Source organism: Dendropsophus ebraccatus, chromosome 8, assembly GCF_027789765.1.
Source record: "Dendropsophus ebraccatus isolate aDenEbr1 chromosome 8, aDenEbr1.pat, whole genome shotgun sequence".
Lineage (NCBI taxonomy): Eukaryota > Metazoa > Chordata > Amphibia > Anura > Hylidae > Dendropsophus > Dendropsophus ebraccatus.
This window is the reverse complement of record NC_091461.1, coordinates 88,862,766-88,881,347: the sequence shown is the minus strand read 5'-3', so window position 1 is coordinate 88,881,347 and position 18,582 is coordinate 88,862,766. Positions and strand designations below refer to the sequence as shown.

Sequence of the window (18,582 nt, the reverse complement as noted above, 5' to 3'; positions counted from 1 at the left end):
CTGACATCCATGCAATCTGTGAAAAACACAAATGGGATGCAATCAGTGTAATTTAAAAAGCTTTAAACAGAAACGGATGCAATCAAGGATGTTTTTTCACGGATCACGGAGGTAGAAAGTAGACTTCATCCACGGACCTGGAAAATCACTGACCGTGTGAATAAGGCCTTATTGAAGACATTCTTAGAAACTGAGAGCCATTAATATAAATTCTGGAACAAGAATAGAAGCTGGTCATAGATGATGTGACTTTTCCAATGACTGTACAAGACCCATAGTCCAGGATTTTGCATCTGTACCACCAGAATCCACTGTGCTAACAGACATTAATGTGTGCACATAATAATAAGCGCTCGGCTCACAGCAGTGATGTGCTGCCATATGGGGCTTCCCTGCAACACTGTATTCTATATCTAAGCTGAGAGTACAACATATGATGTTGGATGCCTCAGTCCATGTGAAATCAGAGGCACGCACATATATACACTAATGTGCAGCTAGTTATCTAGAACATCAGCTAGAACCTAGATCTTACAGCAATAATATATACAGTACTCCCTTACAGCTGTAGCACAAGATCTAAATACATAACTAGTATACAGTAAGTTCTTCTAAGCAGATTTACTATGAGTCAACCTTTACTTCACTTTCTGAAGACTACAACGAGGCAGGGTATAAGTTCCTGACAGAAAGCAGAACTATTGAACATAATGATGGGAAATTGTTAATTACTTTGTTGTTTTGGCCTAAAATCAGGATCAATCCCCAATGTCTGTCCAGCTTGTGTCTCTAATGTAATTTATGGAACTATCTTATGCATTATAAGTAGAGATGAGCGAACCTCGAGCATGCTCAAGTCCATCCGAACCCGAACTTTCAGCATTTGATTTGCGGTGGATGCTGAAGTTGGATAAAGCCCTAAGGGTATGTGGAAAACATGGATATATAGTCATTGGGCCCCGCTAATCAAATGTCGAAAGGTCGGGTTCGGATGGACTCGAACCCGAACCCGGTTCGCTCATCTCTAATTATAAGCAAAATACACACATGCTATACAACTGCTTCTTCTAGACCAGGGATGGGGAACCTTCGGCCCTCCAGCTGTTGCAAAACTACAATTCCCATCATGCATGAAGTGAACTGTAGTTTTGCAACAGCTGGAGGGCTGAAGGTTTCCAATCCCTGGTCTAAACCCCAATGCTCTAACCCATACTCATCTGCTCCTATCTCCCACTGCTGTTTAGACAGTTCCCAGTCTCCTACACATCTGATCAGCACTTATATGTATATATAAAAGTATGACGGCCAAGTATCCAGTCCTTAGTTTGTCTGTAGTATTGATTCCTTTAAAGTGAGTGGAGCCAAGTTGTAATACTACACACAACCTGATGACAGGTGTGGCACTGTCTTTGGAAGAAAACAGTTATTCGGTCTAAGGAAGAGTCCCCTGGTAAGCTGATTGCAGGACGTCCTGTTGTTGGGATGCCACTGATCAGCTGCAATCTTTGGGAAAGACTTGCAGCGCCACCACAGGAAAAATGAAAAATTACACAGTTCCCTTTCTAATCTATGGTTCGTCCATGTAATGCACTGACATGATTGGTCCTCCAGGGAAATAAATACTTTTTCTAGCTACTTTCCACTCTTAAAGGGGAGGCCTCCTTAAATTGCCTTTAAGAGTTTTTTTTTTTTAAGCAAAAATGATATGATTTATTATAAACGCTGAGGAAGTTGCAGCTGCTTACATGCAATACACCACTCCCCATCTGAATACTCTGACTAGATACACTGTGCCTTGTTATGTCACCAGTGTGTGCACGTGTGGATGTATTTCAGATGTATATATTGACAAGGTGATAAATTCACAGCTCATTCTTAAAATTGTCTTATGTATACCCAGCCACCATGCAGATGAGTTACCAAGCTTGTTTACTCTTCCACAGCATATTAAAGCAGGGGAACACATTGCTAAATTCAGTTAACCCCCCCTATTCAGCCTCCAAGTCACACGTGCTCTGCTGCAGACCTTGCTGCTCAATGTGCCTTTTGTCTGGAGGCTGGTGTTTCAACATCCTAGTCTTGAACACAAGGAGGAGGGGGGAAAAAAAAGGGGGTCAGCACAAGTCTTCTGTCATTCATAAACCTGAATCAGTGCTCAGTGAACACCAGTCTCTCCTCCCCCTTCTCCACAGAAGATTGATGCCACAATAAAACAAAAACACCCAGCCTCCAAAAAGGCACAGCACCAAAACCTGTCTGCCAACCCTGAATGGGGGTAGGAAAAAAAAAAAAAAGAAAGAAAAAAACATTGAGCTTTCTCAGCCAGGCCTAAGGCTCTCGGTAAGTGTCACAGTAGCCAAATCTGTGTTGTTAGGAAGGGAAACTCCTATACAGCCATCACAACTACAAACAAATTGTTACTACAATCACAAATAAATAGCAAAATGACCAAAAACATCTGCTCACATCTCTCTGTTAACAGCAAGTTAAGGCAGCAGAGTAACATAAGAATATTGTGTTAAAGAAAATTAAGGCCATAATTCTGTGTTTTGATGGTCTCCATATAATAGGAAACATTAATAATAGACATTTGTGATACTTTTTGGCCTATGATCCGCCACCCCTCCAGATCCAATCATAGTCCAGATTATCAGTTCTGACTGACCACTGACATCTATCATTATGGCATATACTATGTGTGCCACAGGGAAGCTCTTACAGCAGGGATGGGGAAACTTCGGCACTCCAGCTGTTGCAAAACTACAACTCCCATCATGCCTGGACAGCTGTTGGCTGCCCAGGCATGATGGGAATTGTAGTTTTGCAACAGCTGGAGGGTCGAAGGTTCCCCATTCCTGTCTTATAATATGCCCTAATTTACGCAATGATGTTTGCACCAATATACTTCATCATTATTCATAAGCCAAAACAAGGATTCGGCCCAAACATAATCACTTTATTATACACTTTTTCTGTGTTTAGGGTCCATGTTTTGCTCGGTTCACGTATGTATTGTATGTATGTATTACTATTTATAACGGACACAACAACGCACTTACAGGTCTGTCATATGACAGATACCAGTGCCACTCGCTGGACTCCACTGACTTATAATGGGGTCTGTTATTTTGGTAAGAAGAATAGAGCGGCTTTCAGATTTGGAGGAATTTGCAATAGAAGCTCCAAAACGCAGCCCCAGATGTGAACAAAGCCTTATAAAGATAGAGCTGTGGCGATGAGCCTTACAGATACTGATGTACAATTCACCTATGTAATACTTTACGCGTGTCAGACGTAAACATAGTGTAAGCACACATATAAACAATACATCCAGTGATCCAATTACACTTACTCCCCTGACAGTAAATTCCACAAAAGCAGATCTCTAAATGACCCGCATGCAAATAGGAAGGCACCCTCAATGCAATTCCACTAATTTATTAACTATTTTTCATAGTGTCACGTGAATATTATTCTAGAACTCCATGTTGTACCAAATACAACAATTCTGGAAAGCATTGATTCCAAAATCAATTCCCCTTAAAATAAAAAGTCAAACAGCGGTGTAAACTAGAAGATGCTAATAAACTAGATATATACACACACACCAATATTCTATGAACCTTGTGAAGGACCCAGCAGGTCTATTTAGTGTCCAACGTCCATTTCCTATCACAACATTGGAGTAGATAGCAATATTTTCTTTTTTTATTTTTCTTAAATATACTGAGTTATTCTCCTTCGCCGCTCTCATACCATCTCTTTGGAAACCTCTGAAAGAGCATTTGTTCAGGCTGCCAAGTTAAATCCTCCTTTCTCATGTCAAGGCTTTGAAAAAGCAGTCAGAACACCAGCTACACTGAGGTCTACCGGAGTAAAAGGAGAAAAGCAATTCCTTTGGCACCATAGAACCATTAAGCCTTTTGCAGATTATGAACTGAAGCACAAGAATATCCACTCTGCTCAACCAGACGGTAATGCAGTCTTATGGTGGTACTGTACATCATACCTACAGCTCTGGACCACAAGCAAGAAGTCTGGGTCTATTAAGTTAACAGTGTTATTTCTTCATATTTTATAATAAATTTTATAATATCTACCTACATATATATATATATATATATATATATATATATATATAAATCCAAATAAATAGTAGGCAGTAATACAATACTATTAACAACAAGATGAATGAATACAGAATTGCCATCTTTGAAGTAAATGAACATAATAAAGTAATGATGTGACCCAGCAGCTCTCTAATAAGGTAAAGTAATGCATATCGCTGCTAGTGTGAGGTCTAACATCCACAGAAACGACACATACACTATCATCCATTACCATAATTTAGCTAAACAATGTAGCGACCTGAAGCGTGCACATAGTAACCAGATCAGGGATTTATTAGATACAGCGATGAACTGGGGAAAAAAAAATGTGTGTATTGGAATGGTTGGAGGGAGAATACTAATTGCAGCCTTTTAGTGAATGGTTTCCCAGGGCTTAGAGGGTTAAACCCATTCAGGCAGTGACTGCAGACATTAGGGGAGTGTTTTCAGGACATACACCACTAACTATCAGCTGCTTTGCTATAAGAAAAGTTAGAAAGTGCAGGCCAATGGAGCTTTATATCTCCCAGCCAACTGTTAAATAAGTTTACAACTTAAAGTTTGGATAAAACTTTTTTTTCTCTAAGGCATTTGCTCCATTTAGAATAGACAATATATTCATTTAAGGATTGGGGGGGGGGGGGGGGGGGGGGGGGGGGGACAGGACACATTCCTTAAGTGTTTTAATGGGAGCATTTCTTGAGGCAGCTAAATCACACACTGATAGGAATCCCTCCCCCTTCCCAGGGCTAAGAAAGCAGAGTTCCTTCTCATATCCCTTTCTCCTCTAGTTTAGTGGGACATGGAAATCTCAGGTTGTGCTTACATTGGGCACCTGAGCAGCCTTCGGTGCACCAAAGCCACAGGATCCGCCAAAGCATTGCATGAAATAGCATGAATATTAATGAGCACCATTTATTAGGAAAACAACAACTATTTATTGTCTATCAATACACAGAAGCACAATGAGAGGCTGTGCAGGCACCAGACAAGCAGGGGAAGCCACATCCTATACAATTCCAGCAACCCATTGGGATCAATACACAGGCAGCTATGGAGTGACACCCCCCTGATTCATTGGAAAGCCTCCAGCACAGCTGGGGTTAATGGCTTATCTTCCTTGCACCATGCACAACATGTATGTCAATGGGGAGGAGGGGGTGCTTGCCCAGTGGGCTAGCAATCATGTGGACTCTGCATCACAACAAAGAGCAAAATCAGATCCATTGCTATAGATAAGTCCAGGATGCCAAGGGGGCAACTTTAGCCATGGCAGCACAATGCCCAGAGATCCAGTGACCTCAGGCAGACTGGGGTGCTGAATGCCTAGCATGCCCACTACCACAACAAGCCTCCAGTGCCCACAGACAACGTGTCCTTCCCTGCACAGGATCCTCCACAATCCGTCCATGATCCATTGTTTGTGAGAACCTCTCATTGAGGTGTGAGGAGAGAGAGAGAGGAAACTTACCAGCTGAAGGCAGGAGAGCGGGCAGTCTGGCAGCCCGGGCGGCACATGCACAATATCCCCTGGTGGAGTGGTGGTGGGTACAGCTCAGCCTGGCACTGCACTTCCTCCCCCTTATTCCTGCCGCTTTCCGTCCCTTTTTAGCCCACAGACAGTAAAAGGAGCTCAGTGTTAGTGGGTGAGTAAGTGAATCAACTAGCAGGGAGCACAGTAAGTTGAAGTGTCAAATTACATAGCCTATTCTATTACCATGCCTGCCGGTGGGCGGGAAAACCTGGGCTGGAGCTGCAGTGTGCCCGGACTGGAGGAGGATCGCAGCACAGGACTGGAGCCGGACTGTGCTGCTGCTGCTGCTGCCGATCCTCCCCCCGCCCGGCCGCCCGCCCGGCTCTATATTACAGCAGGTGAATGCTGGAGTCATATATATCATATACCACAGCCACATGTTCTATATAGCATCACTGGCTACAGGGGAATCCCGCACACTTAAAGGAGACCGTACACACTGGGATTGCAGGGTCTCCGTATCACGGATGATAGAGATGTGAGGTGACACAATGCGGAGCTCCGTGTATAGTGGTATATACAGAGACATGGGGCAGCTACATATATATATATATATATATATATATATATATATATATATATATATATATATATATATATATATATAGAAAGATATATACACACTGATATGTACAAAGACATGGGGCAGCTACATATATATATACTGATATATACAGAGACATGGGGCACCTACATGTATATATACTGATATATACAGAGACATGGGGCACCTACATGTATATATATACTGATATATACAGAGACATGGGGCACCTACATGTATATATATACTGATATATACAGAGACATGGGGTACCTACATGTATATATATACTGATATATACAGAGACATGGGGTACCTACATGTATATATATACTGATATATACAGAGACATGGGGTACCTACATGTATATATATACTGATATATACAGAGACATGGGGCACCTACATGTATATATACTGATATATACAGAGACATGGGGCACCTACATGTATATATACTGATATATACAGAGACATGGGGCACCTACATGTATATATACTGATATATACAGAGACATGGGGCACCTACATGTATATATACTGATATATACAGAGACATGGGGCACCTACATGTATATATACTGATATATACAGAGACATGGGGCACCTACATATATATACTGATATATACAGGGACATGGGCCAGCCTAATATATATACAGGGACATGGGGCAGCTCTGTATATACTGATATACAGGAACATGGGGCAGCTCTATATATACTGATATATAAGAACATGGGGCAGCTCTATATATACTGATATACAGGAACATGGGGCAGCTCCATATACACTGATATACAGGGACATGGGCAGCTCTATATATACTGATATACAGGAACATGGGCAGCTCTATATATACTGATATACAGGAACATGGGGCAGCTCCATATGTACTGATATACAGGAACATGGAGCAGCTCTATATATACTGATATACAGGGACATGGGGCGGCTCTATATATACTGATATACAGGGACATGGGGCGGCTCTATATATACTGATATACAGGAACATGGGCAGCTCTACATATACTGATATACAGGGACATGGGGCAGCTCTATATCTATACTAATATACAGGAACATGGAGCAGCTCTATATCTATACTAATATACAGGAACATGGAGCAGCTCTATATATACTGATATACCGGAACATGGGGCAGCTCTATATATACTGATATACAGGGACATGGGGCAGCTCTATATATACTGACATACAGGGACATGGGGCAGCTCTATATATACTGATATACAGAGACATGGGGCAGCTCTATATATACTGATATACAGGAACATGGGGCAGCTCCATATATACTGATGTACAGGGACATGGGGCAGCTCTATATATACTGATATACAGGAACATGGGGCAGCTCTATATATACTGATATACAGGAACATGGGGCAGCTCTGTATATACTGATATACAGGAACATGGGGCAGCTCCATATACACTGATATACAGGGACATGGGGCAGCTCTATATATACTGATATACAGGAACATGGGGCAGCTCTATATATACTGATATACAGGGACATGGGGCAGCTCTATATCTATACTGATATACAGGAACATGGAGCAGCTCTATATATACTGATATACAGGAACATGGGGCAGCTCCATATACACTGATATACAGGGACATGATGCAGCTCTATATATACTGATATACAGGAACATGGGGCAGCTCTATATATACTGATATACAGGGACATGGGGCAGCTCTATATATACTGATATACAGGGACATGGGGCAGCTCTATATATACTGATATACAGGGACATGGGGCAGCTCTATATCTATACTGATATACAGGAACATGGAGCAGCTCTATATATACTGATATACAGGAACATGGGGCAGCTCCATATACACTGATATACAGGGACATGATGCAGCTCTATATATACTGATATACAGGGACATGGGGCAGCTCTATCGATACACTGGTATATACAGAGACATGGGGCAGCTCTATATATACTGATATATAAGAACATGGGGCAGCTCTATATATACTGGTATACAGGAACATAGGGCAGCTCTATATATACTGATATACAGGAACATGGGGCAGCTCTATATATATACTGATATACAGGAACATGGGGCAGCTCTATATATACTGGTATACAGGAACATGGGGCAGCTCCATATATACTGATGTACAGGGACATGGGGCAGCTCTATATCTATACTGATATACAGGAACATGGGCAGCTCTATATATACTGATATACAGGGACATGGGGCAGCAGCTCTATATATACTGATATACAGGAACATGGGGCAGCTCTATATATACTTATATACAGGGACATGGGGCAGCTCTATATATACTGATATACAGGAACATGGGGCAGCTACATGTATATACTGACATATACAGAGACATGGGGCAGCTCCATATATACTGATATACAGGAATATGGGGCAGCTCCATATACACTGATTTATAGGAAATATGGGGCAGCTCTATATATACTGATATATAGGAAACATGAGGCAGATCTAAATATACTGATATATAGGAAACAAGGGGCAGCTCCATATATACTGATATATAGGAACATGGGGCAGCTCCATATATACTGATATACAGGAACATGGGGCAGCTCTATATATACTGATATACAGGAACATGGGGAAGATCTATATATACTGATATATAGGAAACATGGGGCAGCTCCATGTATACTGATATATAGGAAACATGGGGCAGCTCCATATGTACTGACATACAGAAAACATGGGAAAACTGCATACCCTACTTCCACAAAAATAAGAAATCCTCTGAAAATAAGGCATAGTGGAGGACTTACAGGATAGCTTAAAATAAGGCATTCCCCAAAAATAAGGCATCCCCCGAAAGTAAGACCCCCGATGCCACCATGCTGCTAAGGGGTGGGGGGTTGTCTGGTTATGCTGGTTTGTGACGACAACTACTATACAAATGTTCATTTTTTTTGTTCAACAAAAAGTGTGAATTGTTCTTCATAGAAGAATAAAACATCCCCTAAAAAAAAGACCAAGCGCATCTTTGGGAGCAAAAATTATTATAAGACACTGTCTCATTTTCGGGGAAACAACGTTTGTATTGATATATAGGAAACAGGGTATGTACTGATATATAGGAAACAGGGTATGTATTGATATATAGTAAACACTAGAAAATTTACCCGGAGCTGCCTGGTACAGGTGCTATATACCTCTAGTATATAGTTGGTGGAGGTCAGTGTGTTAATAAGATTTGTTCCAACGTCGCCTAGGAGGCAAATCTATGCCCCTTTTTTTAAAGGGGAAATCACCAGGAGCCCTATATACCCAACAGTTCTGCACTGTTATTGTAAATTGTAGCTTATGCACATTAGAAATAAACTAAAAACAGGTCCTGTATACCTGTATTTTATAGTTCGGGGTTCCTGTATATCTGTTGTGTATATTTTGGGGGTCCTGTATACCTGAAGTGTATAGTTTGGGGATCCTGTGTACCTGTAGTATATAGTTGGTGAAGGTTCTGTATACCTGTAGTGTAGAGTTGGGGGACCCTGTATACCTGTGGTGTATAGTTTGGGGATCCTGTATACCTGTAGTATATAGTTGGTGAAGGTGTTGTATACCTGTAGTGTAGAGTGGTGGTGGTGGGGGGTCCTGTGTACCTGCACTGTATAGTTTAGGGGTCCTGTATACCTGTTATGTGTGGTTGTTGAAGGTGCTGTATGCCTGTAGTGCAGAGTTGGAGGGTCCAGTATACCTGTAGTGTTTAGTGGGTGGAGGTGTAGTGTATAGTTTGGGGATCATTTGTACCTGTAGTATATAGTTGGTGAAGGTGCTAAATACCTGTAGTGTATAGCTTGGGGGGGGGGGGGGGTCCTGTATACCTGTAGTATATAGTTTGGGATGGGGTCCTGTATACCTGTAGTGTATAGTTTTAGGGGCCCTATATACCTGTAGTGTATAGTTTTTGGTGTCCTGTATACCTCTACTGTATAGGTTGGGGGGTCCTTTATACCTGTAGTATATAGTTGGTGGAGGTCCTGTGTACCCGTGTATAATGTATAATTTTGGAGTCCTGTATACCTGTATACCTGTACTGTATAGTTGTAGTAGGGGGTCTACCATATATTTCTGTGGATCTGTTCTCAAGCAGCTGGCCCTAACAACCAATTAGATTCCACCTCCCTCTGAAAATAAAAGTAGTAATCCTATTCATTGCTAAGGCTTCCAACTGCCATTACTGCTGGGGAACTGCAGTGCTAATTAAGTCACCTGTGTTTGCAGTGTGGAGATTTTCCCATTCATTCATCTCATCTATGGGGCGCTCTTCCACCTCCCCCTCCCTTCCTGTACATCTGGCAAGGACGGGACCTTCGCTCTAACCTTCCCTTGGCACCCAATGTATCTGTGGGCCAAATTTGGGGTCAAACGGTTAAGGCGTTTAAAAGTCTATAGAGGACAGACAGACAGACAGACTTTTATTTTTATGATATAGATGAGGCAGAATACTGTACTCAGCCTGAGCCCAGTTGTGGCACCCTATTTGGAAGAGAACAGTTATGTATAAGGCTATGTTCACATTACGTAACGCCACGGAATAGCAGTGAATAGCGGCCGCAGAAAACCTTGTCAATTCCCACAATAGAGCGAGCCGCTCCAGCTGCTTGCTCCATAGTGTGCTGTGGGGAGTTCTGATGCGGGTGCGCACGGATGCGCCCGCATAAGAAGTCTGCGGCCCGAAAGATCATCAGGCCGGTACTGCAGTACCAGCCAGCATGATCTTTTCAAAGACCGGCCGTTCCCTGACCCAGCCTGGTCCCAGAACGGCCGGTCTCTTGCTAAGTGTAAACATAGAAAAATCACCGGCGTATGGGGACCACTTAGGACTAACTAATACTTAACTTTTAATAATTCATTAAAAATTGTAGCAAAAAGGTCCACACTAACAACAAAAAGACATACACTAATGTGCTCTATATACAGTGAGGTAACCTACAGGGCAAATGTAGACATAGGGGAGATATCCCACGTTCCCAAAGGGATGCTAATACTTAGGGACTAATGGCCCGGTGTCAAAACACCTAGGATACAATTAAAGAGTCAGGGAGAAAAGGAGAGGAGAGTAGTGGTGCGCCCTGCTCTCTGCCCTAATAACCTCTTGCCCTGCCTTTTGGGGAACCCACCTCCTTAACAGGGTGGCCCCAACCACGGTGACAGTCCCTTCCTTATTGCACGTGCCCAGTAGGAAACAAGAAGCACAGAAGACAGAAAAGACTGAAAAAACGGTGTATACTCAAAACCACCTTAAAAACAACCAGCAAGAAATATCATATTATATACACAGTACCTATTATATATAAGCTGTGCTTGTTCCTACACAGCGCCTATATCAAAAGCTGTGTTCGTTCCGACGCGTTTCAGCCATCCCAATTGTGGATGGATTCATCAGGGAACACATATAGCACTCCAAAAGGATGTGCTTAAACCAATTCCTGCTGTGAGGGATATCCTTTCATCATAACAAATACATGGACCTCTTAGGAATGGTACAACACAATATAGTGGTAAATGATTCGTACTCAATATGGTGACAGCAATTAAGGAGATAACAAAGGAGAACAAAAGAATAACCCCAAATAAATAAACGGATGAATATAGCAAATAGTTGTACTTAGCTATACAGATGGACTGAAGTTGTGCTGCCTGCGAAGGTCCATGTTCACCCCACGATGAGAGGGTGACACTGAATCAGAGGCAGGCCAGGCTTATATACCAGTGATAGTGGTATTACTTCCGGGTAAAGGCTAGTGTGTTGGTGCGGTCATGTGACCTAGATGTGGTCACATGACTAGGTTGATGCGGTCACGTGACCCATATATACCAGTGATAGTGGTATTACTTCCGGGTAAAGGCTTACCTGCGTGATACCACTGACTTGTTGCTGCGCACTCAGGATGTTATCCTAGAACAACACCATCTGCTCTGCTCCATAGATGTAGAGGCCCTTTACAGCTCCATTCATCATGAACTAGGACTGAAAGCGGTGGGTCATTTCCTAAGTAGCAGGAGTACCCATGATAGACCACATAACTTATTTATTTTACAACTCTTGGAATTTGTTCTAACCAAGAACTATTTCCTTTTTGCTTCCCATATCTTCCACCAGCTCAGGGGCACTGCAATGGGCGCCCCTGTGGCGCCTACTTACGCAAATTTGTTCCTGGGCTGGTGGGAGGAAGCTATGGTCTTTGGTGATCACTTATTGGAATACCAGCAGCATATACAATTATGGGCTAGGTATATTGACGACGTGGCAGTAATTTGGTCAGGCACGCGCAGCGAGTTCGTGGATTTCATGCAGTGCCTCAATACCAATGACATTGGGATGAGGTTTACTTATGAAATCCAGGAACAAGAATTGTGTTTCCTGGATGTTACCCTTAAGAGAGGGGCTGATGGTAGGCTTAATACGGCCATCTATCGAAAACCCACGGCCGGTAATTGCCTGTTACGGTGGGACAGCTATCACCCACAACCACTTCGCCGAGGTATCCCGAAGGGGCAATACCTCAGGGCTCGGCGTAACTGTTCCTCCCCAATTGCGTTTGAACAAGAAGCAGATACGCTGTATAAGCGTTTCCGCGATCGTGGTTACCCTAACCATGTACTCAAAACGGCCTACAAGGAGGCCAAGCAACGAGATAGACGGACGTTACTGGTACCTAGGGACACACCAACAGAGGGACTGTCTAAAACGAGAATCATAGGGACCTATGACTCATCAGCGACCGAGATCAGGGACATACTCAATCGCTTTTGGCCAATCCTTAAATCTGACCCTGTGGTTTCCCAACTAGTGGATGACAGACCGGCTGTCACCTACAGACGGGGTAGAAATTTAGGCGATCGTTTGGTGCATAGTCACTATTCCCCTCCATCTACGCACATGTGGCTGAGACAGGCCCGAATGGAGGGTACCTATAAATGTGGGGCCTGTAAGGCCTGTAAGTATATTCTGCAGGTTCGTTCTTTCCATGGGGCAGATGGGAAGCATTACACGAATCGAGAGTTCGCTAATTGCAAGACCTCTGGGGTCATATACTTGGCAAGCTGCCCTTGCCCCCTTCAGTATGTCGGCAAAACGAAGCGGGAACTACGCAGACGTATACTAGAACATATGGGAGACATCTCCCACAGTCGAGATAAACCTCTTGCTAAACACATGCGATTGGTCCACCGAGTTGACCCATGGACGGTCAAGTTCCAGGTGATTGAGGTACTACGACCCTCACCCAGGGGGGGTGATCTGGATAAACGCCTTCTCCAAAAGGAGGCCCAGTGGATTTACAGACTTGGGACTGTGAGTCCAAGGGGCCTCAATGAAGCACTTGTGTTTTCATCATTCATTGGTTAAAAATGCCCTTATTGTGTGCTCTTGGTGACTGTTTTTTGGTTATTGACATCATATTATGTATCTTTAGTGGCTTTATCAGCCCAGGAATGTAACCCCATATAATTGTATTTATACCATATGTTCTCGCTACCCATTACATTATTCTATATGTGGGTGAATGGTGTATGTTGGGCTATGACTGTTTTCTCTTTATATTTCATTCATCATGAATTACTAGTTATACTTTAGTTACTATATATTTTTCTTTTTATATATATATTTTTTTTTTTTTTTTTTTTTTTTTTTCTGTAAGTTGTGGGCTATTAACATAACTTGCCTTTGCCCTTATATATACTATGAGGTATTTGCATTGGTAAATATCCTCATACACATCATCAGTGGCATCTCTGACACTTTCGGCGTCCTATGGAAGCTTCTGTAGGCTGGTAAGTGGCGCTTGTGCGCCCTCTATACAAGCAGAGGCTATTTAACATTTAGTCAGGACTGTAGCGGAGTCACGTGACCGCATCTGGGTCACGTGACCGCATCAACCTAGTCATGTGACCACATCTAGGTCACATGACCGCACCAACACACTAGCCTTTACCCGGAAGTAATACCACTATCACTGGTATATATGGGTCACGTGACCGCATCAACCTAGTCATGTGACCACATCTAGGTCACATGACCGCACCAACACACTAGCCTTTACCCGGAAGTAATACCACTATCACTGGTATATAAGCCTGGCCTGCCTCTGATTCAGTGTCACCCTCTCATCGTGGGGTGAACATGGACCTTCGCAGGCAGCACAACTTCAGTCCATCTGTATAGCTAAGTACAACTATTTGCTATATTCATCCGTTTATTTATTTGGGGTTATTCTTTTGTTCTCCTTTGTTATCTCCTTAATTGCTGTCACCATATTGAGTACGAATCATTTACCACTATATTGTGTTGTACCATTCCTAAGAGGTCCATGTATTTGTTATGATGAAAGGATATCCCTCACAGCAGGAATTGGTTTAAGCACATCCTTTTGGAGTGCTATATGTGTTCCCTGATGAATCCATCCACAATTGGGATGGCTGAAACGCGTCGGAACGAACACAGCTTTTGATATAGGCGCTGTGTAGGAACAAGCACAGCTTATATATAATAGGTACTGTGTATATAATATGATATTTCTTGCTGGTTGTTTTTAAGGTGGTTTTGAGTATACACCGTTTTTTCAGTCTTTTCTGTCTTCTGTGCTTCTTGTTTCCTACTGGGCACGTGCAATAAGGAAGGGACTGTCACCGTGGTTGGGGCCACCCTGTTAAGGAGGTGGGTTCCCCAAAAGGCAGGGCAAGAGGTTATTAGGGCAGAGAGCAGGGCGCACCACTACTCTCCTCTCCTTTTCTCCCTGACTCTTTAATTGTATCCTAGGTGTTTTGACACCGGGCCATTAGTCCCTAAGTATTAGCATCCCTTTGGGAACGTGGGATATCTCCCCTATGTCTACATTTGCCCTGTAGGTTACCTCACTGTATATAGAGCACATTAGTGTATGTCTTTTTGTTGTTAGTGTGGACCTTTTTGCTACAATTTTTAATGAATTATTAAAAGTTAAGTATTAGTTAGTCCTAAGTGGTCCCCATACGCCGGTGATTTTTCTAGTTTGTCTTGACCACTGGACCTTACGCTACTATGGTGTAACGGCACCTGTATTTCCGTTATTTGGATTTTCATTTTAAGTGTAAACATAGCGTTATTACGTATTATATGTTCCCTCAGTGGTATTCAGGAGACTGGAAGTAAGACTAAGAAAAAAAAAATATGGAAAGATTCACTGGGACCAGGAGATCTGTCATAGAAAAAGTGAAATAGTGAAAACCAAGGCTGACTAGCACTACAGACTAGAACAATTCTGTTCACTCCAGGGGTACAACTGAGTACATTTATTATATAGAAGCAAATTATAGGGGTACTCCGGCCATTTATGTTTTTTGATATATTCTCCCCTGACAGTGCTCCCCTGGGGTCCTCCTGTTATGTCTTTATGAATGCTCTGGCCGCTGTTTCAGATTTGTCTTGGCAGTGACAACCAGCTCAGCCAATAAAAGGCCATGGCGGTGTCCGGCTCTAGTCAATGATTGGCTGAGCGGGCTGTCCGTCTGGTAAATAGCAGCCAGAGACCTGACGGGGAGCATGGTTAGTAAGAATAGGATGTTTTTTATTTTAAATGCAACAGCATCAATATATAAAACATTTAAAAAAACATAAATGACCCAAGTACCCTTTTAAAAAGGTTAACCAGGATTAGAAAAAACACAGCTACTTTTTTTTTTTTTTTTTCAAAAACAGCACCACCCCTGTCGTTGAATTGTGTGTGGTATTACAATGCAGCTCCATCAATTTTAATGAAACTGACGGCAATACTACACATAAACAATGACAAATGTTATTTTTGTGAGTTCATCATGAAAGTTATAGTACAAGTAATAGTAAAGTACAAGTCTAGAATACATAGGTTATTTACTATGTATGTTGAAGAAAGCATTGGATAGAACACTAAAGTCAGTGAGTATAGTTTTCATATAACCGTAAAAAAACTTCATAGAGAGTTGGATAGTGAGTAAGATATATATGGTTTCAGATGATTCATTTTAAGGGGTTATCCAACATTAGAAAAAACATAACTGCTTTCTTCTAAACCAGCACACACCTGTCCTCAGGGCATATGTGGTACTACAACTTTGTTACCTTCACCCCAGTGGAACTGGGCTGCAACACCACATACAGTACAGTAGGGAAAATAAGTATTTGATACACTGTCGATTTTGAAAGTTTTCCCACAAAGAATGGAGAGGTTTGTAATTTTTATTATAGGTACACTTCAACTGTAATATACAGTATCTATAAAAGTACTTATAAATAATTATTTAAAAATCAAAGATTTATTTTTAAATCATTGTTTTATTACATGAAATAAGTATTTGATACAGTAGAAAAATATAACTTAATATTTGGTACAGAAACCTTTGTCTGCAGTTATAGAGGTCAGACGTTTCCTGACGTTCTTGACCAGGTTTGCACACACTGCGGCAGGGATTTTGTCCCACTGCTCCATACAGATCTTCTCCAGATCCTTCTGGTTTCAGGCTGCCACTGGGCAATATTAAGGTTCAGCTCCCTCCAAAGATTTTCTATTGGGTTCAGGTCTGGCTAGACCTCTGCAGGATCTTGAAAGGCTTCATATGGAACCACTCCCTAGTTGCCCTTGGCTGTGTGTTTCAGGGCATTGTCAAGCTGGAAGACCTAGCCACAAATCTTCAGATGGTTTGATCAAATTATATGCCAACATCCTGCCCTCGGTTTTTAAATGTAGCCGAGAGGCATTATTGTCAGCCATAGGTATGAGGTGCAGCAGCTTCTCTCTTTCCATGTCCGTATTTTACTTTTCTCCACTTTTCCGAGTGGCTAGCACTCCTCCTGGTAGGACCCATGTGACCCCAACTAGCAGGAAGAACCTTGTTCACACATGGTAAATACCTCCTAGTTCTCCAATTCTACCTTCAGTGCAGTGGTAAGCAGTAAGACTTTGTTCACACATGTGTTGCTTGGTGGCCGCTTTCTCTGCCGGCAGCACCTGCGGGGTTTGGGGGGGCCCTTGGGGTTTGGTCCTGTGACAGTGGGGTTGCAGAGCCATTCCGTGGCCTCTCTTCCCTGCTTGCGCTCGCTTTGCGGGGTTGGCGGTCGCTGACCGACACAGTGTTGATTTACTGTAGGGACTCATGTGGGCCAGGGGGCATGAGGTACATGAGGCAATATGGTTTGATCAAATTATATAGTTACATCCTGGCGTTGGTTTTTAAATGTAGCCGAGAGGCATTAGTGTCAGCCATAGGTGTGAGGTGCAGCGCTCCTTCTCTCCTTGTCCGTATTAAACCATTTTCAATGCTCTTACTGAGAGAAGTTGGTTGTCGGCCAGAATCTTGCTATGCATGGCTCCATCCATCCTTACTTCAGTACAGTACAGTCATCATGTTACCTTTGCAGAAAAGCAACCCCAAAATATGGTGTTTCCACCCCTATGCGTCATGGATGGGACTGTGTTCTTAGGGTTGTACTCATCAATCTTCCTTCTGGAAACATGGCAAGTGGAGATGATACCAAAAAATGCTACTTTAGTCTTATCTGACCACATGACCTTCCCCCCCTCATCCAGATGGTCATTGGCTAACAGGCCTGGACATGTGCTGGCAGGACCTTGCATCACTGCAGAACTTTAATCCATGACGGACTAGTGTGTTACTAACGGTAGTCTTTAAGACTGTGGTCACAGGTCTCTTTAGGTCATTGACCAAGGCCTACCATGTAGTTCTGGGCTGATTCCTGACTTTTTTTTTAGAATCCTTCATCTTGCATTGAGCTCCAGACCAAGGAAGACTGACAGTCATCTTGTGTTTTTTCTTTTCTCTTATAATTGCGCCAACAGTTGTTGCCTTCTCACCAAGCTGCTTTCCTATTGTCCTGCAGCCCATCCCAGTCTTGTGCAGGTATACAGTTTAGTCCCTGGTGTCATTAGACAGGTAATTAGTTCAAACAGGTGCAGTTAATACAGGTAATGAGTGCAGAGTTATTTCATGCAATAAAATGCTAATTTATTATTTACAAATCATTATTTGGATCTTTTTTATATAGATTCTGTCTCTCACAGTTGAAACGTATCTATAATAAAAATAGATTAAAGCAGTGCTGCTTCTTCTCTTTTGCTATAATAAAAATTAGAGACCTCTCAATTCTTTGCAAATTTATCATTGTATTAAATAATTATCAGTGGTGTGGCAAAACATGTTTCAAAAACCCACACCCACGTCACACAGCACAGACCTAGCAAAAAGTCACAAACTGTGACTTTTGTGTCTGGCGCAGCCTTGACAAATCTGGGCCATTGTCTTTAAAAATTAAGTCATCATTGATGTAGTCCTCTTCAGAGCAATCCATTAATGA

General features: G+C 42.4%; 1 protein-coding gene across 8 annotated transcripts in view; it reads right to left on the bottom strand.

Moving 5' to 3' along the window:
• Positions 1-5,768, bottom strand: part of ZMIZ1 (zinc finger MIZ-type containing 1) — a 243,890-nt gene extending 238,122 nt beyond the window's left edge. For all 8 annotated transcript variants that reach the window (XM_069980884.1, XM_069980886.1, XM_069980883.1 and 5 more), the window contains exon 1: positions 5,581-5,768. The gene's annotated coding sequence lies outside the window, so the exon portion shown is untranslated. The remainder of the gene's footprint in view (positions 1-5,580) is intronic.
• Between the last annotated feature and the right edge of the window lie 12,814 nt (positions 5,769-18,582).